The sequence below is a fragment of the Saccopteryx bilineata genome, chromosome 4 (assembly GCF_036850765.1).
Source record: "Saccopteryx bilineata isolate mSacBil1 chromosome 4, mSacBil1_pri_phased_curated, whole genome shotgun sequence".
Lineage (NCBI taxonomy): Eukaryota > Metazoa > Chordata > Mammalia > Chiroptera > Emballonuridae > Saccopteryx > Saccopteryx bilineata.
In genome coordinates, this window is record NC_089493.1 from 249,880,921 (window position 1) to 249,906,948 (window position 26,028).

Sequence of the window (26,028 nt, forward strand, 5' to 3'; positions counted from 1 at the left end):
TTTTTCATACATATCATCTTAACTTTACACCATACAAAGAATAGAGGAAACTTGCCTCCAGTCTTTGCAGGGAACATCAGGGTAGTATAAACAATCCAGCACCACAGCTTAACAGCCTTTTGCAACCTAATTAGGCAAGTGAGGTGGGGGGTTGGGCAGACTGTCAGCTTACTGCCAATTCCCCACACCTCTGTCCCCCCAAAATCTAAACTCCAAAAACCCTGTTGTTGTTTTGGTCCCCAACAGGCACATATTTCTCTGGAATACCATAGGTCACACCTGGAAAACTTCTGGGCGCACACTTTGAAAACCACTGCATTAGAGCTGGTCAGGAAGGCTCATCCTCAGGCCCTGCCCCCAAACCCACTAACATAGGAACATCTGGGTTGGGGCCAGCAGTCTGGGAGGGGCCTAGCAATCTGCTCTAACAAGCCCTCCAGGTGATGCTCTGACATTTGAGTACCTTTGCTTACTTCACAGAATATAGTAAAAAAACCATGATATCTCTGGTTTTATAATGTTTCTCATGCCTGAAGTAGTCCTGGGTTCTGTACAAACTCCCTTCATTTGCCACATTTTATAATTTTAATAAGAAAAAAGTCATACTTTTGGTAAAACTAGTAATAATGAAGTAAGCACTACAGGACAAATAGAAGTGTGATCCCCCAACCCAGCCATAACCACTTACGACCTCTGCATAATACAATTCCAGGCTGTGTTTCACACAGAACACAATGTGAGCTACATAACATGGCAGTCTTGACCACTTTTCATGTGTTTGTGAATATCTCCCAAATATATTCCCTAAATAGAACCAGTGTTTCTGTTACATACCATTTTACAACCTGCTTTCCTCACTGAAAATATAATCATGAATACTTCATGTCTTTACTATTTCTAACTAACCATGCTATTTTTAAAGGCAGCATGGTGGTTATTTTAGCAGATTTACCATAATTTAAGAAGTCCTATATTGTCTGATAATGTGTTTATTACAATTTGGAACCCTTATAAACAGTAAAACAAACAGCTTGCAGCTGTTTCTTTGTGCACAGCTGTGCTCATTCCCTTGCAGTACAGGCAAAGCAGGGACATTAGCAGTAAGGTTTGCTCCTTGTGGCACTGTAGCAAGCACTAAGCTCTAGATCAGGGGTCCCCAAACTTTTTACACAGGGGGCCAGTTCACTGTCCCTCAGACCGTTGGAGGGCCGGACTATAAAAAAAACTATAAAAAAATCCCTATGCACACTGCACATATCTTATTTTAAAGTAAAAAAACAAAATGGTAACAAATACAATATTTAAAATAAAGAACAAGTAAATTTAAATCAACAAACTGACCAGTATTTCAATGGGAACTATGGGCCTGCTTTTGGCTAATGAGATGGTCAATATGCTCCTCTCACTGACCACCAATGAAAGAGGTGCCCCTTCCGGAAGTGCAGCGGGGGCCGGATGAATGGCCTTAGGGGGCTGCATGTGGCCCACAGGCTGTAGTTTGGGGACCCCTGCTCTAGATTTTGGAAACGTCCTGAGTTTCCTAGTCATGCTTGTTTAACACATTAGCCTTTATATACCTTTATTAATCACAGAAGGATCTAGCTCCATTAAGAAATCAGTTTTTTAGAAAAAACGTGGATTTGTCCACATGCTGCCATGTTAAAGAAGATTGATGTCTTATGGTAGTTCTATTTTTAATTTCTGGAGGACTTCTCACACTGTTTTTCATAGCTGCCACACCATTTTACATTCTCCCCAATGGGGCACTGCGTTCTCATTTCTCCACCTCTTTACCCACAGTTGTTACCCAGCTATCCCACTTCTGGCTCTATGTCCAAAAAATGGAAAGCAGAGTCTGGAAGAGTCATTTGCAAACCCATGTTCATACCAGCACTATTCACAACAGCCAAGAGGTGAAAGGAACTGAATGTTCATTGACAGGTGAATGGATAATCAAAATGTGGTCTAGACATGGAATCAATTATTCTGCCTTAAAAAAGAAAGAGGAAAACCTGTCACATGGATGAACCTTGAGGACAACATGCTAAGTGAAATAAGCCAGTCACAAAAAGACAAATGCTGTATGATTCCACTTATAGGAGGTACATAAATTAGTCAGTCATAGAAACAAAGCAAATGGTGGTTTCCAGAGGGAGAGGGAGAAGAGAAGTTGTTGTGAAAGGGATATAAGTTTCATTTTCACAAGATGTAAAAGTTCTGAAGATTTGTTTCATAACAATGGGAATATATATTTAATACAATGGGAACTGTAGACTTAAAAATGATTAAGAAGGTAAGTTTCCTGTTATGCGTTTTTACCACAGTAAGAAAAAAGGGCAAAAAAGGCTCTCCGTTTCACCTATTATTATCTACTGGGTCCTGATGTTCTGTGCTCAGACTCAGTTTCTCCTAACATTATCTAATGGGTCCTGATGTTCTGTGCTCAGAGAGGAAACGTATATCTAAGAGAGTCCAACCCACAGAAGCAGGGAGTAGAACAGTGGTTGCCTGGGGCTGGGAGGAGGGGAAAGGGGAGCAGTTGTTCAATGAGTATAAAATTTCAGTTATGTGAGATAAGTCAGTTTTAGAGATCTGCTACATGCCGCAGTGCCTACAGTTAACAATACCATCCAGGACACTGAAAATTTTGCTAAGTGCATAGATCCCAAGTTAAGTGTTCTTACTGCAAGAAAAAATAATAAGAGTAACAGAGAATCTCAACTTAATAATCAAAGCAATACAAATCCATGAAGAAGGGAAAGAGAGAGAACTGAGATGATAACACCAAAAGAGTTTCTTCCCAGAGAAAGCCTGCCAATTCAGACTAACAATGATTACCCACGTGCTTCTGGGAATCAGGACTGCAACCCCCCCCCCAAAGTTTTGCAGAAAGCTCATTATAGCCAAGCTGAGTCCTGTCGCTTGAACACAAAGATTTTTTCCCACATTCCTGACACTCTTTGGCCACTGAAGTTCAGCCAATTCCAGTGTCAGGATTCCCTTTTTCTCCTTTCCCCTGAGAGTGGATGGACTTTTCATCAATTTGCATCTTGTAGAAGCAATGCTGGTCTGGGATAAATGGTGTTCTTGCACACCTGGCATTAGTAGAGATATATCCCTGATTCTTAGGAGCAGGGTTCCTAATGCAGGTTGGGACAGGCACTTCACAACCCTGGGGCACTGAGACTACCAGCTCCAGGCCTGCCTCAGGCAGGAAGATTGCACTCTGCACTCCACAGCAGCCCTGTCAAGCCCTGGATGGAATGCTGTAGTCATCTGGCCGAAAGCAGCAGAGCCAGCTCCAATGCACCAGCTGAAGGGAGGAAATGAATCACAGTAAACCTGAACTGAGCTCAGCTCACTGGTTGTCATGGGTCTCTGTGCTGGCCGGCCCCTGGATCCCCACCCAGCACACCCAAGCAGGGCTCTTCTCCAGCTTGCATGGGCGGATGGAATTCAGGTTTCGTGTTCTTCCAGATGACCGTGTGATTTGTGTTCCCATTTTTCCAGTTATGGCAAGTGCTAGAACATAGAGGGAAGCAACACGATCTAGGGGGAAAGGTGGCTGCACACCACATGGGGGTGCAAATCACTAAAGCCTTAGTTCCCCTCTCTGCAGCTCAGTGTCCTCCCTATAAACAGCTGAGAATGACAGTTCCCCTCTCTGCAGCTCAGTGTCCTCCCTATAAACAGCTGAGGATGACAGTTCCCCTCTCTGCAGCTCAGTGTCCTCCCCTATAGACAGCTGAGAATGACAGCTGGCCTCATCTCTCCTGCAGGTGAGTCAGTGGATAGGCCCAGCATCATAGAGGTTCCTGAAAAAGAAGAGAAAGAACAAGGGATAGAGACCTTGTTTAATCAAATCATAGATGAAAACTTCCAAAAATTGTTGCAGGAAAAAGTCACACAAGTTAAAGAAGCACAGAGAACTTCATTAAAGAGAAACCGAAAGAAATCTACACCAAGACACATCATAATTAAAATACCACAGCTAAGAGATAAAAAGAAAATATTAAAAGATTCTAGAGAAAAAAAGGCTATCACCTACAAAGGAGTCCCCATAAAGACAACATTGACTTCTCAACAGAAACACTTGAGGCCAGAAGGGAATGGCAAGAAATATTCAAAGTAACGCAGAACAAGAGCGTACAACCAAGACTTCTTTATCCAGCAAGGCTATCATTTAAAATTGAAGGAGAAATAAAAAGATTCCCGAGTGACGTCACGGAAATGGCGCCGTGAGCAGCGTGTCCGACAGATCTGCTCAAAATCTCAACAAATTTATCAACTAGAAACAGAAAAATTTATCCTCGGAGCATTCCGGAGTTTCACACAAACTGAAAACGAAAGGACTGTTATCACTTTAATCTGAGAGACAAAGGTGTGGAGGAAGCTAACTACCACAGGGACATTCATTCAAGCTGCGGAGGGAGTGCGCCTGTGGTGAGTTGGCCCACACTCAGGAAGAGGCAGCCTAAGCACTGTGAGCAGCCGCCGGCGTGCGCCTAGTGCCATGGTCCGATCACAGAGCGAGCACCGCTAGCATCCCCAGCGGCCCCCACACTGCGAGTGAGAGTCCCCAGGCACTGGTGCCCAGAGCACCCCATTCGTGCGCATGCCCTAGGCATCCCACATGCCCAGAACACCCTACTGGCCTGCACACCCAGGGTGCCCCATTATCCTGCGCCTGGTGCGCTCCAGCCGCCAGCGGCGGGGCGAGAAGTAGAGGCACCAGGGCAGTCTTTCCTACTTGGGAGATTCTCCCCGTGGGCGGGGCACCTCACCCAGCCATTCAAGCTAAAAATCAAGCTTTGGGGGAGGGGCGTGCGGGCGGCCTGAAATACCATTGGGAGCACAACTGCGGACCCAATCACTGAAAATAGCTTAACCCACGAAATCTGCGCACCCACGGGGCTCTAATTGATAAGATCTCTCTCAGTTCAGCGATCCAAGACAAGAGGCGTGATATTTTTTAGTGCCTCTCCCTAAAGGGGCAGGGGCAATTTCTGATTGACAGAGCCTCCATATTCAGGGATAAATGCTAACAAGAGGGGCTTGGCAGATAATAAGATCTATACTACACTAGTCGCAAGCAGAGACTAGTGCCTCTTCTTCCCAGCCAGAACAGGCTACAAAGTGTGGAAAGCCTGGGTTGAGTGGTCCAACTGAATGCTAGGTGCTGAACAGTCACCTTGACAACAACAACAATTGACTCCCACCCCTGCCTGATTACGCTGGAGGATCTGACTGCCAGAGCATTTCCCAAAGCCTTGCGCTGAGTGGGGATAGAGTGGGGATTTCCTAGCTCTTTCAGCCTCTTAGTCCCCAGGCAGAAGCAGTAGCAGCCTTATAGCTGGATCACCAGGCTGCTAATTCAGGAAGGGGGACGGGGAGAGAAACTCCAGGAAAGAAAACTCTCTCATTATTGGACCCTGCAAATGCCAACAAACCTTGACTACCAGCAAGACTAAAGCCAATTATGTGACATTGCCATAGAATCCCATCAACTGCAAATACCTACCTAAGTGTGACACAGGGGCAGAGCCTGGGGTACAGAGTCACCAACCAGGAAGAGGGAGAGAAAAGAAAAAGGAAGAAGTTAACCTCTCAAAATCAAGAAAAATCCACGGACTTGTTCCACTAATTTTTTTTTTTTAATAAATTTTTATTAATGGTAATGGGATGACATTAATAAATCAGGGTACATATATTCAAAGAAAACATGTCTAGGTTATTTTGTCATCAAATTATGTTGCAAACCCCTCGCTCAAAGTCAGATTGTCCTCCGTCACCCTCTATCTAGTTCTCTGTGCCCCTCCCCATCCCCCTAACTCTCCCTCCCTCCCTCCCATGTCCTCCCTCCCCCCCCACCCTTGGTAACCACCACACTCTTGTCCATGTCTCTTAGTCTCAATTTTATGTTCCACCAATGTATGGAATCATGTAGTTCTTGTTTTTTTCTGCTTTGCTTATTTCACTCCTTATAATGTTATCAAGATCCCACCATTTTGCTGTAAATGATCTGATGTCATCATTTCTTATGGCTGAGTAGTATTCCATAGTGTATATGTGCCACATCTTCTTTATCCAGTCTTCTATTGAAGGGCTTTTTGGTTGTTTCCATGTCTTGGCCACTGTGAACAGTGCTGCAATGAACATGGGGCTACATGTGTCTTCACGTATCAATGTTTCTGAGGTTTTGGGGTATATACCCAGTAGAGGGATTGCTGGGTCATAAGGTAGTTCTATTTGCAGTTTTTTGAGGAACCACCATACTTTCCTCCATAATGGTTGTACTACTTTACAGTCCCACCAACAGTGAATGAGGGTTCCTTTTTCTCCACAGCCTCTCCAACATTTGCTATTACCCGTCTTGTTGATAATAGCTAATCTAACAGGGGTGAGGTGGTATCTCATTGTAGTTTTGATTTGCATTTCTCTAATAACTAATGAAGCTGAGCATCTTTTCATATATCTGTTGGCCATTTGTATCTCTTCCTGGGAGAAGTGTCTGTTCATGTCCTCTTCCCATTTTTTTATTGGATTGCTTGTTTGTTTGTTGTTGAGTTTTATGAGTTCTTTGTAAATTTTGGATATTAGGCCCTTATCTGAGCTGTCGTTTGAAAATATCAGTTCCCATATAGTTGGTTCTCTGTTTATTTTGATATCAGTTTCTCTTGCTGAGCAAAAACTTTTAATTCTGATGTAGTCCCATTCATTTATCTTTGCCTTCACTTCTCTTGCCATTGGAGTCAAGTTCATAAAATGTTCTTTAAAACCCAGGTCCATGATTTTAGTACCTATGTCTTCTTCTATGTACTTTATTGTTTCAGGTCTTATATTTAGGTCTTTGATCCATTTTGAATTAATTTTAGTACACGGGGACAGGCTGTAGTCGAGTTTCATTCTTTGCATTTGTGGCTTTCCAGTTTTCCCAACACCATTTGTTGAAGAGGCTTTCTTTTCTCCATTGTGTGTTGTTGGCCCCTTTATCAAAGATTATTTGACCATATATATGTGGTTTTATTTCTGGGCTTTCTATTCTGTTCCATTGGTCTGAGTGTCTATTTTTCTGCCAATACCATGCTGTTTTAATTATCGTGGCCCTATAATATAGTTTAAAGTCAGGTATTGTAATGCCCCCAGCTTCATTCTTTTTCCTTAGGATTGTTTTGGCTATTCGGGGTTTTTTATAGTTCCATATAAATCTGATGATTTTTTGTTCCATTTCTTTAAAAAATCTCATAGGGATTTTGATGGGAATTGCATTAAATTTGTATATTGCTTTGGGTAATATGGCCATTTTGATTATATTTATTCTTCCTATCCAAGAACAAGGAATATTTTTCCATCTCATTGTATCTTTTTCGATTTCCCTTAACAATGCTTTGTAATTTCTATTATATAGGTCCTTTACGTTCTTTGTTATGTTTATTCCTAGGTATTTTATTTTTTTTGTTGCAATCGTGAAGGGGATTATTTTTTTGAGTTCGTTTTCTAATATTTCATTGTTGGCATATAGAAAGGCTATGGACTTTTGTATGTTAATTTTGTATCCTGCGACCTTACTGTATTGGTTTATTGTTTCTAATAATCTTTTTGTGGAGTCCTTCGGGTTTTCGATGTATAGGATCATATCATCAGCAAAAAGTGATACCTTTACTTCTTTTCCGATATGGATGCCTTTTATTTCTTTGTCTTGTCTGATTGCTCTGGCCAGAACTTCTAGCACCACGTTGAATAAGAGTGGAGAGAGTGGACAACCCTGTCTTGTTCCTGATTTAAGGTAGAAAGTCCTCAGTTTTATGCCGTTTAATAGGATGTTGGCTGATGGTTTATCATATATGGCCTTTATCATGTTGAGATATTTTCCTTCTATACCCATTTTGTTGAGAGTCTTAAACATAAAATTGTGTTGTATTTTATCAAAAGCCTTTTCTGCATCTATTGATAAGATCATGTGGTTTTTGTTCTTTGTTTTGTTGATATGGTGTATTACGTTAACCGTTTTGCGTATGTTGAACCATCCTTGAGATTCTGGGATGAATCCCACTTGATCATGATGTATTATTTTTTTAATATGTTGTTGTATTCGGTTTGCCAGTATTTTGTTTAGTATTTTAGCATCTGTATTCATTAGAGATATTGGTCTGTAGTTTTCTTTCTTTGTGCCATCCTTGCCAGGTTTTGGTATGAGGGTTATGTTGGCCTCATAAAATGTGTTTGGAAGTATTGCTTCTTCTTCAATTTTTTGGAAGACTTTGAGTAGAATAGGAACCAAGTCTTCTTTGAATGTTTGATAGAATTCACTAGTATAACCGTCTGGGCCTGGACTTTTATTTTTGGGGAGATTTTTAATAGTTTTTTTCTATTTCCTCCTTGCTGATTGGTCTGTTTAGGCTTTCTGCTTCTTCATGACTCAGTCTAGGAAGGTTGTATTGTTCTAGGAATTTATCCATTTCTTCTAGGTTGTTGTATTTGGTGGCATATAATTTTTCATAGTATTCTACAATAATTCTTTGTATTTCTATGATGTCTGTGGTGATCTCTCCTCTTTCATTTTGGATTTTATTTATTTGAGTCCTGTTTCTTTTTTCCTTGGTGAGTCTTGCCAAGGGTTTGTCAATTTTGTTGATCTTTTCAAAGAACCAGCTCCTTGTTTTATTGATTTTTTCTATAGTTTTTCTGTTCTCTATTTCATTTATTTCTGCTCTGATTTTTATTATCTCCTTTCTTCGGCTGGTTTTGGGTTGTCTTTGTTCTTCTTTTTCTAGTTCCTTAAGGTGTGAAGTTAAGTGGTTTACTTCGGCTCTCTCTTGTTTGTTCATATAGGCCTGAAGTGATATGAACTTTCCTCTTATTACTGCTTTTGCTGCATCCCAGAGATTCTGATATGTCGTATTTTCATTTTCATTTGTCTGTATATATCTTTTGATCTCTGCACTTATTTCTTCTTTGACCCATTCATTCTTTAGAAGTATGTTGTTTAGTTTCCACATTTTTGTGGGTTTTTCCCCCTCTTTTTTGCAGTTGAATTCTAGTTTCAGGGATTTATGATCAGAAAATATGCTTGGTACAATTTCAATTTTTCTAAATTTGCTGATATTGTCTTTGTGGCCCAACATATGGTCAATTCTTGAGAATGTTCCATGTACACTAGAGAAAAATGTATACTCTGTCGCTTTGGGATGAAGTGTCCTGTAGATGTCTATCATATCCAGGTGTTCTAGTATTTCGTTTAAGGCCACTATATCTTTATTGATTCTCTGTTTGGATGACCGATCTAGAGCCGTCAGCGGTGTATTGAGGTCTCCAAGTATGATTGTATTTTTGTTAGTTTTTGTTTTAAGGTCAATAAGTAGCTGTCTTATATATTTTGGTGCTCCTTGGTTTGGTGCATATATATTAAGGATTGTTATGTCTTCTTGATTCAACTTCCCCTTAATCATTATGAAATGACCATTTTTGTCTCTGAGTACTTTTTCTGTCTTGTAGTCAGCATTATTAGATATGAGTATTGCTACACCTGCTTTTTTTTGGGTGTTGTTTGCTTGGAGTATTGTTTTCCAGCCTTTCACTTTGAATTTGTTTTTATCCTTGTTCCTTAGATGTGTTTCTTGTAGGCAGCATATAGTTGGATTTTCTTTTTTAATCCATTCTGCTACTCTGTGTCTTTTTATTGGTAAGTTTAATCCATTTACATTTAGTGTAATTATTGACACTTGTGGGTTCCCTACTGCCATTTTATAGATTGCTTTCTGTTAGTTTTGTATCTAGATTGATTCTTCTCTTTTGTTTTCTATCATTTGTTTTTGTTTGTTTGTGTTCCATACTTCTTTCCTCTGTTGCTACCTTTTTTAAGTCAAGTGTTTTTGTGGTGGTTTTTTCAAGGGTGGTTACCATTAAGTAATGAAAAGGGTACCTACCATATTCATTGTAGTACCCTATCTTATAAGTATTTCTGCACTTCATCATCCTTTACTACTGTTAATCTCCATCCTCTCCCCCCTTTTTTTCCTTTGTTGTCACAGTTTAAGTTTGGTTTTATTGTGTTCTTGGTGGAGCTGTTACTTGTGGTGTTGTTTTCTTTTGTTCTTTGAATCTGGTTGGAAAACCCCCTTTAGTATTTCCTGGAGTGGGGGCTTTCTGTTGATAAATTCTCTCATCTTTTCTGTATTTGTGAATGTTTTTATATCTCCTTCATACTTGAAGGATAGCTTTGATGGGTATAGTATTCTTGGCTGAAAGTTCCTCTCTTTCAGGGCTTTAAATATTGGGGTCCACTCTCTTCTAGCTTTTAGAGTTTCTGCTGAGAAATCTGATGATAATCTAATAGGCCTTCCTTTATATGTTGTACTCTTCTTTTCCCTGGCTGCCTTGAGAATTTTTTCTTTGTCATTGGTTTGTGTCATCTTTATTATGATGTGCCTTGGAGTGAGTTTGTTGGGGTTAAGAAAACTTGGTGTTCTGTTTGCTTCTTGAATTTGAGGCTTTAGTTCCTTCCACAGGCTTGGGAAGTTCTCGTCTATTATTTGTTTGAGTATATTCTCCATTCCATTTTCTTTCTCTTCTCCCTCTGATATACCTATTATTCTTATGTTATTCTTTCTGATGGAGTCAGACAATTCCTGTAGGGCTTTCTCGTTTTTTATTATTTTTGAGTCTCTTTCTTCTTCTCTCTGTTGTGCCTCAAGTTGTTTGTCTTCTATTTCACTAATCCTATCTTCAGTCTGGGCTGTTCTGTTAGCTAAGCTTGTTACCTCGTTTTTCAGCTCGTGAATTGAGTTTTTCATTTCTGTTTGATTTGTTTTTATAGTTTCAATTTCCTTGGTAATATATTCTTTGTGTTCATTGAGTTGTTTTCTGATCTCCCTATATTGCCTTTCTGTGTTTTCTTGTATATCTCTGAGTATTTTTAAGATTTCTAATTTAAATTCTCTGTCATTTAGCTCCAAGGCTTCCAATATGTTAAGTCTTTTCTCCATAGATTTTTCCACATCTATTTGTGTTACCTCTCTTTCTTTTGTATCCATAATATTCGATTTCCTCTTTCTTATCGGCATCTGAGGGTGTTCTTATTGATAGCACTAATTAGAATTAATAAAGAGTAAAAGAAAAAAAAAAAAAGGGTAAAACACCCCACAAAAAAAACAGTAATAATTTATTATTTCCCCCTTTTTTCTCTCTTCTCTTTCCCTCTGCTCCCCTCCTCTCCCCTCCTCAGGGAAATATCGTGCCTATAATGGAGGGCCTGATTTGGGGTGAAGAGTTCAAGGGGCAAAAAAAGGGAGTAGGGACCTACTAAATGCAAAAAAATAAAAATAAAAAAAAAATAAAAGAAGAAAATCTTAGACAAGCATAAAATGATTTGCTTGTAAGTGATGGTCAACTAAGAGATATAATGAGAGGGATAAGAGGGAATCAGAAAAAAGGACCAAAAAAGAATAATAAAGAAGAAAAAATAAAAATAATAAGTAAAAATCTGTTGTATTAAGTGGAGCGAAGACTAAATACAATGGAGACCTTGGGTTGGGAGGACCCAAAATGCCACAAAAATAAACAAACAAGAGAGAAAAAAAAATAATAACAAAAGCAAAAAAGAGAAATAAAACCAAAAAAATGCCTTGAGACCCAAATTAACTAATTTGTTCGTGATTGAGGATTATATGGGAGGAAAGTAAAATGAGATAAGAAAAAACGAATAGAAAGGAAAAAATAAGAAAAAGAGATAAACGAAGGAAGAAATAAAATAGGAGAAAAAAACAAAATAAAGCAAGACAAAAAAAAAAACAAAAGAGGAGAGAGTGAGAGTTAAGTGTTTTGGAGTATTACCTTAAAGGGGGGTGAGGATGAAGAAGAAAAATAAAATGCAACACTCATGGGTAGTGTAGTTCAAGAAAGGGGAAGCATAAGATGGGCAGAGAATAGAAGGACCGAGGTGGAGGAAATAAAGGCAAAAAGATAGAACAAACAAGCAACAACAACAACAACAACAACAAAAATTAGTGGATCAAGTTGTAAAGTCTGTGGGTTTTTCTTGATTTTGAGAAGTTAACTTCTTCCTTTTTCTTTTCTCTCCCTCTTCCTAGTCGGTGACTCTGTTCCCCAGGCTCTGCCCCTGTGTCACTCCTAGTTAGGGATTTGCAGTTGATGGGATTCTATGGCAATGTCATATAATTGGCTTTAGTCTTGCTGGAAGTAAAGGCTTGTTGGCGTTTGCAGGGTCCAACGATGAGAGAGTTTGCTTTCCTGGATTCTCTCTCCTAGTCCCCCCTTTCTGAATTAGCAGCCTGGTGATCCAGCTATAAGGCTGCAACTGCTTCTGCCTGGGGAGTAAGAGGCTCAAAGAGCTGGGAAATCCCCACTCTATCCCCCCTCAGTGCAAGGCTTTGGGAAAGGCTCTGAGAGTCAGGGCCTCCAGTGTAATCAGGCGGGGGTGGGAGTCAATTGTTGTCAAGGTGACTGTTCAGCGCCTATCATTTAGTTGGACCTCTCAACCCAGGCTTTCCACACTTTGTAGCCTGTTTTTGCAGGGAAGAAGAGGCACTAGTCTCTGCTTACGACTAGTGTAGTATAGACCTTATTATCTGCCAAGTCCTTCTTGTTGGCGTTTATCCCTGAATATGGAGGCTCTATCAATCAGCAGTTGCCCCTGCCCCTTTAGCGAGAGGCACTAAAAAATATCACGCCTCTTGTCTTGGATCGCTGAACTGAGAGAGATCTTATCAATTAGAACCGAGGGTGCGCAGATTTTATGGGTTAAGCTAATTTCAGTGATTGGGTCGCAGCTGTGTTTCAGAAGGTATTTTAGGCTGCCTGCGCGCACCCCTCCCCCAACGCTTGATTGTTAGCTTGAATGGCTGGGTGAGGTGCCCCGCCCACGGAGAGAATCTCCCAAGCCTCTCCCGCTCGCCCCGCCGCTGGCGGCTGTACCGCACCAGGCGCAGGATAATGGAGCCCCCTGGGTGTGCGGGCCAGTAAGGCGCCCTGCGCGCGTGGAATGCCCAAGGCACGCGCGCGAATGGGGCGCTCAGGGCACCGGTGGCCGGCGACCCCCACTCGCAGTGTGCGGGCCGCTGGGAACGCCAGCAGTGCTCAACCGGACCGGGCGCGCACAAGGCGGCTCGTGGCGGCCGCTCGTGGTGGCGGTTCCGCGGGGGCTCGCAGCAGCTCACGGTGGCGGTTCGCGAGGGTTCACGGCAGCTCGCGGGCTCGCGGCCGCGAGCAGCGGCTTGCGGTTCCCAAGTATATGGGCTGACTCACCGCGGGCGCACTCCCTGGCGGCTTGAATGAGCGTCGCTGCGGTACCTTCCTCCACACCCTCGTCTCTCAGATTCAAGTGATAACAGTCCTTTTGCTTTCAGTTTGTGTGGAACTCCGGAATGCTCCGAGGATAAATTTTTCTGTTTCTAGTTGATAAATTTGTTGTGATTTAGGGGAGAGCTGTCGGACGCGCTTCTCACGGCGCCATTTCCGTGACGTCTCCACTAATTTTTTTTTGTTGTTGTTTGTTTCTTCTATCTTATTGCCTTTATTATTATTATTTCTATTTCCTCGACCTCGGTCCTTTTATTCTCTGCCCATCTTATGCTTCCCTTTTCTTAAACTACACTACCCATGAGTGTTACATTTTATTTCTTTTCTTCATCCTCACTCTCCTTTAAGGTTACACTCCAAAAGACTTAACTCTCACTCTCTCCTCTTTTGATTTTTTTGTTTTGCTTTATTTTGTTTTTTTCTCTTCCTTTTTTTTCTTCCTTCTTTTTCTCTTTTTCTTATTTTTTCCTTTCTATTCGTTTCTTCTTTTCTTGTTTTACTTTTCCTCCCATTTAATCCTCAATCATGAACAAATTATTTAATTTGGGACTCAAGGTTTTTTTTTTGTTTTTTTTTCTTTTTCAATTTTGTTTTTGTTTTTTTTTTTTGTTTGTTTATTTTTGTGGCATTTTGTTTACTTTTTATGTTGCTTTTTAACTCACTAGCATTCCTCCCAACCCAAGATCTCCATTGTATTTAGTCTTCGCTCCACTTAATACAACAGATTTTTACTTATTATTTTTATTTTTTTCTTCTTTATTATTCTTTTTTTTCTCCTTTTTTCTGGTTCCCTCTTATCACTCTCATTATATCACTTAGTCGACCATCACTTACAAGCAAATGATCTTATGCTTGTCTAAGATTTTCTTCTTTTTTTTTTGCATTTAGTAGGGCCCTACTCCCTTTTTTTGCCCCTTGAACTCTTCACCCCAAATCAGGCCCACCATTATAGGCAGTTTTTGTTCCATTTAGCATAATATAATTCACAGGTCATCATGATATTTCCCTGAGGAGGGGAGAGGAGGTAAAGAGAAGAAAGAAAAAAGGGGGAAATAATAAATTATTACTGGTTTTTTTATGGGGTGTTTTACCTTTTTTTTAATCTTTATTAATTCTAATTAGTGCTATCAACAAGACCACCCTCAGATGCCAATAAGAAAAAGGAAATCAAATATTATGGATACAAAAGATAGAGAGGTAACACAAATAGATGTGGGAAAATCTATAATGAAAAGACTTAACATACTGGAAGCCTTGGAGCTAAATGATAAAGAATTTAAAATGGAAATCTTAAAAATACTCAAAGATATACAAGAAAACACAGAAAGGCAATTTAGGGAGATCAGAAAACAACTCAACGAACACAAAGAATATATTACCAAGGAAATTGAAACTATAAAAACAAATCAAACAGAAATGAAAAACTCAATTCACGAGCTGAAAAACGAGGTAACAAGCTTAGCTAACAGAACAGCCCAGATTGAAGATAGGATTAGTGAAATAGAAGACAAGCAACTTGAGGCACAACAGAGAGAAGAAGAAAGATACTCAAAAATAATAAAAAACGAGAAAGCCCTACAGGAATTGTCTGACTCCATCAGAAAGAATAACATAAGAATAATAGGTATATCAGAAAGAGAAGAGAAAGTAAATGGAATGGAGAATATACTCAAACAAATAATAGACGAGAACTTCCCAAGCCTGTGGAAAGAACTAAAGCCTCAAATTCAAGAAGCAAACAGAACACCAAGTTTTCTTAATCCCAACAAACCCACTCCAAGGCACATCATAATAAAGATGACACAAACCAATGACAAAGAAAAAATTCTCAAGGCAGCCAGGGAAAAGAAGAGTACAACATATAAAGGAAGGCCTATTAGATTATCATCAGATTTATCAGCAGAATCTCTACAAGCTAGAAGAGAGTGGACCCCAATATTTAAAGCCCTGAAAGAGAGGAACTTTCAGCCAAGAATACTATACCCATCAAAGCTATCCTTCAAGTACGAAGGAGATATAAAAACATTCACAAATACAGAAAAGATGAGAGAATTTATCATCAGAAAGCCCCCATTCCAGGAAATACTAAAGGGGGTTTTCTAACTAGATTCAAAGAACAAAAAAAAAACCCCAGAACTAACAGCTCCATCCAAGAACACAATAAAACCAAACTTAAACTGTGACAACAAAAGAAAAAAAAGGGGGGAGAGGATGGAGATTAAGAGTAGCAAAGGACGATGAAGTGCAGAAATACTCATAAGATAGGGTACTACAATGAATATGGTAGGTACCCTTTTCATTACTTAATGGTAACCACCCTTGAAAAAACCACCACAAAAACACTTGACTTAAAAAAGGTAGCAACAGAGGAAAGAAGTATGGAACACAAACAAACAAAAACAAATGATAGAAAAACCAAAGAGTGGAATCAAACTAGATACAAAACTAACAGAAAGCAATTTATAAAATGGTAGTAGGGAACCCACAAGTGTCAATAATTACACTAAATGTAAATGGATTAAACTTACCAATAAAAAGACACAGAGTAGCAGAATGGATTAAAAAAGAAAATCCAACTATATGCTGCCTACAAGAAACACATCTAAGCAACAAGGATAAAAACAAATTCAAAGTGAAAGGCTGGAAAACAATACTCCAAGCAAACAACACCCAAAAAAAAGCAGGTGTAGCAATACTCATATCTAATAATGCTGACTACAAGACAGAAAAAGTACTCAGAGACAAAAATGGTCATTTCATAATGATTAAGGGGACACTGAATCAAGAAGACATAACAATCCTTAATATATATGCACCAAACCAAAGAGCACCAAAATATATAAGACAGCTACTTATTGACCTTAAAACAAAAACTAACAAAAATACATTCATACTTGGAGACCTCAATACACCGCTGACGGCTCTAGATCGGTCATCCAAACAGAGAATCAATAAAGATATAGTGGCCTTAAATGAAATACTAGAACACCTGGATATGATAGACATCTACAGGACACTTCATCCCAAAGCGACAGAGTATACATTTTTCTCTAGTGTACATGGAACATTCTCAAGAATTGACCATATGTTGGGCCACAAAGACAATATCAGCAAATTTAGAAAAATTGAAATTGTACCAAGCATATTCTCTGATCATAAAGCCTTGAAACTAGAATTCAACTGGAAAAAGAGGGGGGAAAACCCACAAAAATGTGGAAACTAAATAACATACTTCTAAAAAATGAATGGGTCAAAGAAGAAATAAGCACACAGATCAAAAGATATATACAGACAAATGAAAATGAAAATATGACATATCAGAATCTCTGGGATGCAGCACAAGCAGTAATAAGAGAAAAGTTCATATCACTTCAGACCTATCTGAACAAAGAAGAGAGAGCCCAAGTAAACCACTTAACTTCACTCCTTAAGGAACTAAAAAAAGAAAAACAAAGACAACCCAAAACCAGCCGAAGAAAGGAGATAATAAAAATCAGAGCAGAAATAAATGAAAAATAGAATAGAAGAACTATAGAAAAATCAATAAAACAAGGAGATGGTTCTTTGAAAAGATCAACAAAATTGACAAATTTAATGCAATTCCCATCAAAATTCCTATGACATTTTTTAAAAAATGGAACAAAAAATCATCAGATTTATATGGAACTATAAAAAACCCGAATAGCCAAAACAATCCTAAGGAAAAAGAATGAAGCTGTGGGTATTACAATACCTGACTTTAAACTATATTATAGGGCCACAATAATCAAAACAGCATGGTATTGGCAGAAAAATAAACACTCAGACCAATGGAACAGAATAGAAAGCCCAGAAATAAAACCACATATATATGGTCAAATAATCTTTGATAAAGGGGCCAACAACACACAATGGAGAAAAGAAAGCCTCTTCAACAAATGGTGTTGGGAAAACTGGAAAGCCACATGCAAAATAATGAAACTTGACTAAGCCTGTCCCCGTGTACTAAAATTAATTCAAAATGGATCAAAGACCTAAATATAAGACCTGAAACAATAAAGTACATAGAAGAAGACATAGGTACGAAACTCATGGACCTGGGTTTTAAAGAACATTTTGTGAACTTGACTCAAACGGCAAGAGAAGTGAAGGCAAAGATAAATGAATGGGACTACATCAGAATAAAAAGTTTTTGCTCAGCAAGAGAAACTGATATCAAGATAAACAGACAGCCAACTAAATGGGAAATGTTATTTTCAAACAACAGCTCAGATAAGGGCCTAATATCCAAAATTTACAAAGAACTCATAAAACTCAACAACAAACCAACAAACAATCCAATAAAAAAATGGGAAGAGGACATGAACAGACACTTCTCCCAGGAAGAGATACAAATGGCCAACAGATATATGAAAAGATGCTCAGCTTCATTAATTATTAGAGAAATGCAAATCAAAACTACAATGAGATACCACCTCACCCCTGTTAGATTAGCTATTATCAACAAGACGGGTAATAGCAAATGTTGGAGAGGCTGCGGAGAAAAGGGAACTCTCATCCATTGTTGTTGGGACTGTAAAGTAGTACAACCATTATGGAGGAAAGTATGATGGTTCCTCAAAAAACTGAAAATAGAACTACCTTATGACTCAGCAATCCCTCTACTGGGTATATACCCCAAAACCTCAGAAACATTGATACGTAAAGACACATGTAGCCCCATGTTCATTGCAGCACTGTTCACAGCGGCCAAGACATGGAAACAACCAAAAAGCCCTTAATATAAGACGCGATAAAGAAGATGTGGCACATATACACTATGGAATACTACTCAGCCATAAGAAATGATGACATCAGATCATTTACAGCAAAATGGTGGGATCTTGATAACATTATATGGAGTGAAATAAGTAAATCAGAAAAAAAACAAGAACTACATGATTCCATACATTGGTGGAACATAAAAATGAGACTAAGAGACATGGACAAGAGTGTGGTGGTTACCAGGGGTGGGGGGAGGGAGGACATAGGAGGGAGGGAGGAAGAGAGTTAGGGGGAGGGGGAGGGGCACAGAGAACTAGATAGAGGGTGACCGAGGACAATCTGACTATGGGCGAAAGGTATGCAATATAATTTAATGACAAAATAACCTAGACATGTTTTCTTTGAATATATGTACCCTGATTTATTAATGTCATCCCATTAACATTAATAAAAATTTATTTTTTTAAAAAAAAGATTCCCAAGCAAAAAAATCTCAAGGAATTTATTACAACCAAACCAATGCTACAAGAAATGTTAAGGGGCCTGTTGTAAACAGAGCAAAAAGGGAAAAGAATATAGTAAAAAAAATAGGGCTTTAAAGAATAAAATGGCAATAACAACTACATACCAATAATTACCTTAAATGTAAATGGGTTAAATAATCCAATCAAAAGACATAGGCTAGATGCATGAGTAAGAAAACAGGACCCATACATATGTTGTCTACAAGAGACACGCCTAAAAACAAAAAATACACAGACTGAAGGTAACAGGATGGAAAAAAATATTTCATGCAAATGCAAATGAAAAAATAAGCAATACTTATATCAGACAAAATGGACTTTAAAACAAAGGCTATAGTAAGAGATAAAGAAGGTCACTACATAATGATAAAGGGAGCAATCCAACAGGAAGATATAACCATTATAAATATATACACACCTAATATAGGAGGACCGAAATATATAAAGCAGACTTTGTTGGATATAAAGGGCAAGATCAACAGCAGTACTATAACAGTAGGGGGTTTCAATTCCCCACTAACATTACTAGATAAATACTTAGGAAAGAAAATTAACAAAGAAACAGCAGACTTAAAGGACATACTAGATCAGCTTGATTTAATAAATATCTTCAGAACCTTTCACCCTAATGCAGCAGCATATACATTCTTTTCAAGTGCTCATGGTACATTCTTTATGAGAGACCGCATGTTAGGGCACAAAAGCGGTCTCAACAAATTTAAAAATACTGAAATTATATCAAGCACTTTCTTTGATCACAATGGCATAAAACTAGAAATCAACCACAACAGAAAAACTGAAAAATACTCAAACACATAGAAACTAAATAATATGTTATTAAATAACGAATGGGTTAACAATAAGATGAAATAAAAATATTCCTAGAGGCCCTGGCCAGTTGGCTCAGCAGAAGAGCATCAGCCTGGCGTGCGGGGGACACGCATTCGATTCCCAGCCAGGGCACATAGGAAAAGCGCCCATTTGCTTCTCCATACCCCCTCCTCCCTCTCTGTCTCTCTCTTCCCCTCCCATAGCCAAGGCTCCATTGGAGCAAAGATGGCCCGGGCGCTGGGGATGGCTCCTTGGCCTCTGCCCCAGGCGCTAGAATGGCTCTGGTCACAGCAGAGTGATGCCCCAGAGGGGCAGAGCATCACTTCCTGGTGGGCAGAACATTGCCCCTGGTGAGCGTGCCGGGTGGATTCCAGTCGGGTGAATGCGGGAGTCTGTCTGACTGTCTCTCCCCGTTTCCAGCTTCAGAAAAATAAATAGAAAAAAATATATACATAGAAATCAATGATAATGATCATACAACAACTCAAAATTTATGGGAAAGAGCAAAAGCAGTACTGAGATAAAGTTCATAGCACTACAGGCATACCTTAAGAAGCTAAAAAAAAAGTTGAAATGAACAACTTAACCCTGCATATAAAAGAACTAGAAAAAGCTCACCAAGTAAAACCCAGATGTAGTAGAAGGAAGGAAATAAAAAAAAGAATACAGAGGATCAATGAAACCAAAATTTAATACTCTGAAAGGGTAAACAAGATCAATGAACCTTTAACCAGACTCACCAAGAAAAAAAGAGAGAGAACTCAAATAAATAAAATTAGAAATGAGAAATAACAACTGACACAAAATACTGACAGAAATACAAAATATTGTAAAAAAATACTATGAAGATCTGTATGTCAAAAACTTAGACAACCTAGGTGAAATGGAAAAATTTCTTGAAACATATACTCTTTCAAAATACAATCTGGAAAAATCAGAAAACCTAAACAGATGGATTACAACAAATGAGATCAGAACAGTTATCAAGAACTCCAGGCAAACATAAGTCCTGGATCGGATGGCTTCACAGGTGAATTCTACCAAATATTCAAAGAAAAATTAATTCCTATGCTTCTCAAGCTATTTCAAAATAATTCAAGAGGAAGGAAGAATTCCAAGCTCTTTTTATGAGGCAAGCATAATTCTGATTCCTAAACCAGGCAAAGACAACACAAAGAAAGAAAATTATAGGCCAATATCCCTGATGAATTTAGATGCTAAAATCCTCAACAACATATTAGCAAACCGGATCCATCAATACATGAAAAAAATCATACATCATGATCAAGTGGGATTTATTCTGGGGAGGAAAGGATGGTACAATATTCGTAAATCAATGTGATTCATCACATAAACAAAAAGAAGGAGAAAAACCACATGATAATTTCAACAAATGCAGGAAAAGCATTTGATAAAATTCAACACCCATTTGTAATCAAAACTCTTAGCAAAGTGGGAATACAGAGAACATACCTCAACATGACAAAGGCCATCTATGACAAACCCACAGCCAATATCATAATCAATGGGCAAAAATTAAAAGCAATCCCCTTAAGATCAGGAAAAAGGCAGGGGCGCCCCCTTTTCTCCACTCATATTCAACATAGTACTGGAAGTCCTAGCCACAGCAATCAGACAAGATGACAAAATAAAAGGCATCCAAATTGGAAAAGAAGAAGTAAAATTATCATTATTTGCAGATGAAATGATACTGTATATAGAAAACTCTGAAGTCTGAGTCAAAAAACTACCTGGCCTGATAAATGAATTCAGCAAGATATCAGGATATAAAATTAATACACAGAAATCAGAGGCATTTTTATACACTAACAAAAAACTGTCAGAAAGAGAAATTAAGGAAACAATCCCCTCTACTGCTGCAACACACAAAAAATGTACCTAGGAGTAAAATTAACTAAAGAGATTAAAGACTTGTACCTGGAATATTATATAACATTGATAAAAGAAATCAAGGAAGATACAAACATGTGGAAGCATATACAGTGTTCATGGATAGAAAGAATAAACATTAAAATGTCTATATTACCCAATTTATAAATTTATAATTTATAAGTTCAATGCAATATCAATTAAAATACCAATGACATACTTCAAAGATATAAAACACATATTCCAGAAATTTATATGGAACCAAAAAAGAACATGAATAGCCTCAGCAATCTTGAAAAAAACTAATAAACTGGGAGGTATCACACTTCCTGATATCAAGTTATACTACAAGGCCATTGTACTCAAAACACCTTTGTACTGGCATAAGAACAGGCATATAGATCAATGGAACAGAACAGAGAATCCAGAAATAAACCCACAGCTCTATGGACAACTGATATTTGACAAAGGAGGTAAGAGCATACAATGGAGTAAAGACAGCTATTTAACAAATGGTGTTGGAAAAATTGGACAGCTACCTGCAAAAAAATAAAACTAGACCATCAACTTACACCATTCACAAAAATAACTCAAACTGGATAAAAGACTTTAATGTAAGTCGTGAAACCATAAGCATCTTAGAAGAAAACATAGGAAGTAACTCACTGACATCTCTCGCAGCAATATATTTGCTGATTTATCTCCATGGGCAAGTGAAATAAAAGACAGCATATACAAATGGGACTATATCAAACTAAAAAGCTTTTTTTCAGCTAAAGACAGTATGAACAGAATAAAAAAACAAACCACACAATGGGAGAACATATTTGATAATATGTCTGATAAGAGGTTAATAACCAAAATTTATAAAGAACTTGTAAAACTCAACACCAGGAAGAAAAACAATTCAATTCAAGCAAAAATTGGGCAAAAGAAATATATAGACACTTCTCCAAAGAGGACATACAGATGGCCAATAAATAAAAAAATATTCAATATCTGTAATTATTAGAGAAATGCAAATAAAAAACACAATGAGATATCACTCCACACCAGTCAGAATGGTGCTCATTAACAAAACAACACATGATAGGTGGAGAAAGGAGAACCTTCCTGCACTGGTGATGGAATGCAGACTGGAGAACAGTATGGAGATTCCTCAAAAAATTAAAAATGGAACTGCCTTTTGACCAAGCCATCCCACTTTTAGGAATATATCCCAAGAACACCATATCACTGACTCAAATAAATTAATACACCCACAATATTATGGCAGCATTGTTCACAATAGCAAAGATCTGAAAATAGTCCAAGTGTGGACGAGTGGATTAAAAAGCAGTGGTACATATATACAATGGAATAATACTATGGGGCCATGTTAAAAAAAAAGGAAATCTTACCTTTTGTGACAACATGGATGGACCTGGAAACTATTATGTTAAGTGAAATAAGCCAGGGAGAAAAAAAAAATCATATGACCTCAGTCACTTGAGGAATCCAATGAACAATGTGAACTGAGGAATGGAATTGAGACAGAGGAGGGATCAAAGGAACCAGAGGAAAAAAGAAAAGAGGGAAAGGGGATGATAGGATAGAATAAAGCTGGAAGAAGGGAGGGCTCTGTGGGGTGGGGCCAAGGGAGATGTTGAGAGGAATACGGGGTAGGGGGAAATATTCAGGGTGACACTAGAATCTATGTAAACATAATAAATTAAATTTTAAAAGTGCCTTGTTTTGTGCAACATTCCACTATTTCTGCCAACCATTATCATTGAGTTATTTTACAACTCTGTAAATTATTAAAAGAACTGACCACAGATCAAATGATTTGTGCTCAAAGAAAGGCAAGTGAAATTTGTCCAATTAGAATATAATGGATATCTCCATTATGGAAATGATATTTCCAAACATGACATTTTATTTTCCCATGGATCTTGTCTAGTTTTATGTCTATTAGCAAATTAATTTCAGCGTTTCCATTACCTATGTATGTGTCCTTCAAATTCTCTTCTGAATGAGGTTTAATATATACTGGTTCTATCATTAGTTAACGAGCTAAATAAAAATCTGTGGCATGTTTTCATTATATATTTGTACTCAAATCATATCTTTTTGAAAATTATCCTGTAAATCTTTCTTCTCCCAGATTTTATTATTCTTTTTTTCTCTTTATTCATTTTTAGAGAGGAGAGAGAGAGGGAGAGAGAGAGAGACAGAGAGAGATAAAAAGGGAGGAGCTGGAAACATCAACTCCCATATGTGCCTTGACCAGTCAAGCCCAGGGTTTCGAACCGGCGACCTCAGCATTTCCAGGTCGATGCATTATCCACTGTGACACCACAGTTCAGGCTTTCCCAGACCTTTTGAAACGACAGAAACCATGCCTTTAAAAGAATATCCCATGCCAGCACTAAAAACAAGAAAGTTGACCATCAGCAGATAAGAAATCAGAGGAATCCTTGACAAAAAGCACTTGGAATCAGAATCGCAGAGAAACACAAGCCAGGAAAAGTTACAACTCTGCTGCCACAAAGGGAACTTCGGTTCTTCCCAAGAAAGCCTGAGAAACCTCAACCTCAGATCCAACAAACACAGAGAGTGGCATGCACCTTGCAAACATGAAACCCAGCAGGCCACAGCGGTAATGTGCAGTTACCCTTGGGCTAAAACACAAATAACTTCTTTTTAAAATAAGCAAATATACTTGGAGGGCAGAGTGTTCTGCAGGGATATTAGGAGACTGACAGAAGCAGGGAGCCTGAGATCTGAACCTCTGCCATAAAAAGGAGGGAAGACTGGACCCAGGAATAAAAACACACAAATGCAGTCCGTCTCTTGAACAAAGACTCCTAACGTTTGTCAAGGAAGCAGCCAGCTTCTTGCTCCCTACCTGCTCTCCATTGATACACTCCTTCCAAACTTACTATTTTCTGTTTTCGAATCATTAGAGAGAGATGTGTACATCCTCATTATTCTGGCACTTTTCCCATGCTTGATGACTGAATAAAGACCACTGGCATTTTCTGAGAATGCACTGATAAACTCCTTTTTACCTAGGTCCATAAACTTAAACCCAGTATTCAACACTAGGTATTATCTTTCTCCTATCTATTATTATGCCTGTCCTAACTTTGCCAATATGAAAAGCACCTCCCTGCTGGGAGAAATGAAAATAAATAGGAGTTGAATAGGTCAACCCCTCTCTGTGACCTGGTCATCCTACCTTCCTCCCTAAGAGTGGGTGGGTTATCCCTTCCACGTGGTGCTACAGGAGGGGTGAGCATGGTAACCACCCAGTCCTCTAACAAAGGTGTAAACATTTTGGTTGCATGGTATGCAAACTGTACAACCCCACATGGCAGCCTAAAATACATCAAAGTCTTAGTCCTCCATCAGAAATTTCACCATGAAGCAACATATCAGGACCTGACAACACTGCACAGGACATCAACCAGACCACTTCCTGGTATTCACACATTATCACCTATTGGAGGAGCACTAAGCATACATAGTGTCTTATATACCTGACTCACCTTTTCCTACACCTGCATTGTCTCTGGAAAATTGCCATGTCTTAGGCATACACTTTTAATTCAGTAATTGGTATGGGACTTCAAGCACTATTATAACCCAACAAAAGGATATTTGAGAGTACTGATTAAAGGGGTTTCTTATAGCCCTCAAGAAAAACTATATAGGATAGGGCAAAAGGAGGTTTACAGTTGTGAGTATGCAAAACACAAAGTTTATTTATGAATAATTTATTATTTATTAATTATTGTTTATAAATTATTGTATTTCTTTTGACAGAGAGTCAGAGAGAGGGACATATAGAAACAGACAGACAGGAAGGGAGAAAGATGAGAAGCATCAATCTTCATTGCAGCACCTTAGATGTTCACTGATTGCTTTCTCATATGTGCCTTACCTGGGGGGCTGAAGCAGAGTGACCCCTTGCTTAAAACAGCAACATTGGGCTCAAGCCAGCAACCTTGGGCTTCAAGTCAGAGACCTTTGGGCTCAAGCCAACAACCATAGGGTCATGGTTATGATCCCACGCTCAAGCCAGCGACCCTGTACTCAAGCTGGTGAGCCTGTGCCCAAGATGGCAACTTTGGGGTTTGGAACCTGGGTCATCTGCATCCCAGTCTAAAGTCCCATCCACTGAAACACCTAATTATTGTATCATTTTTCATATGAACAACTGTTAACCTTCTTTTTCCCCATCCTGTGTTGATGTATTCCATTACAATAAAATAACCTGTCAATAATTTCAAAACTAACTTTAACAAGCAATAAAAAAGGAAACCTTAAATACAGAAGAAAAAATGGATACAAAGGAGAAAATACTCTGTGAAGATAAAACACACCATAAACCTTTGAGGGTCAGTTGGGGTATGGAAGTGAGGAGTGCAGTGGATAGAAGGGAGAATTTTCCAGCAGTCCTCTACATGTAACTTCAGACTTAATTAAGATGGAAATTTTACGATTAAAAAATCCTTAAGCATTTTTGAGATAAGAGAAAGAACGCTAAAGAACATTTAAGTCATTTTTCCCTTGCAGTACAAATCAGAGTTTAGACATTTTTATGTGATATAATAGAAAGTTATATTTCAGCCCTGAATGAGAAAAATAGGTGATTTTAAATTTGGAAATAGAGTTTAGGAGTGAAAAGTTTTATTAACATTTTAAAATGCTGTTCTGAACACACACATTAGAAAAT